We start from the raw sequence: 722 nt of genomic DNA on the forward strand, positions 1-722 counted from the left end.
CCTCACTTCATACCTAGCCTAGCCGCTCCGGCGACGACGCCCTATGTGACACACGCACACACACACACACACACACCAGCAAACGGGCCATACCACGTGCAAATTTGTTGTTGTTGTCGAATAATTTGTAACTATTTATTTGACTGACGTATGCAAAATTTTGATCTAAACCACTTATATATCATGCTCTGGCACAGGGGAATTCCGAAGATAGTCACGGCCATACAGGACTGACGTAACTTGGTACTCAAGCGAACAAGCGTTATGTTCCTTATCTTACAAAAGAACGCGCATGTGTTCACATGTTATTAATGAACAGTTTCAGACCCTGAAAACCTCGCTCAAGAGTATTTTTATGAGCGTACCCCAACTGGGTTTGACATTACCGCATCAATTACTAGGGCTGGAAGGCCTGGTAAATTTCCAGGAAAATTTTGTAAATTTTCATAACCTCCCTAAATGGATTGCTTTTTTTTATCGAACCGAACTGTACTGCTTTATTACTCCGTTTGAACCCTCCGCTCTGTCGTCGTCCCTCTCCTCCGGTATCTGGAGAGCTTTTCGAGGAGCTTTTGCCGCATGCGGCGGCGTTCCCAGAAACCCCAGCGGAGAGCATTCCTCGGTCGGTACGGTTCATCGATAAGTATGCGGGTGGGTGAGGCTTGTGTGCATACCGCCCGGCGACCCCCCTCCTTCCCCCTCCTCCCTCCCCTAACCTTCCC

The 722-nt window shown here is 48.3% G+C and overlaps 1 protein-coding gene across 1 annotated transcript in view; it reads left to right on the forward strand.

Annotated features, from left to right (window-relative positions):
- LOC113204065 (sorbin and SH3 domain-containing protein 1) overlaps window positions 1–722 on the forward strand; it is a gene marked incomplete in the record, with an annotated part of 111,520 nt that overhangs the window by 72,098 nt on the left and 38,700 nt on the right.

Source organism: Frankliniella occidentalis, unplaced genomic scaffold (assembly GCF_000697945.3).
Source record: "Frankliniella occidentalis isolate FOCC.00 unplaced genomic scaffold, Focc_3.1 Scaffold9, whole genome shotgun sequence".
Taxonomy (NCBI): Eukaryota; Metazoa; Arthropoda; class Insecta; order Thysanoptera; family Thripidae; genus Frankliniella; species Frankliniella occidentalis.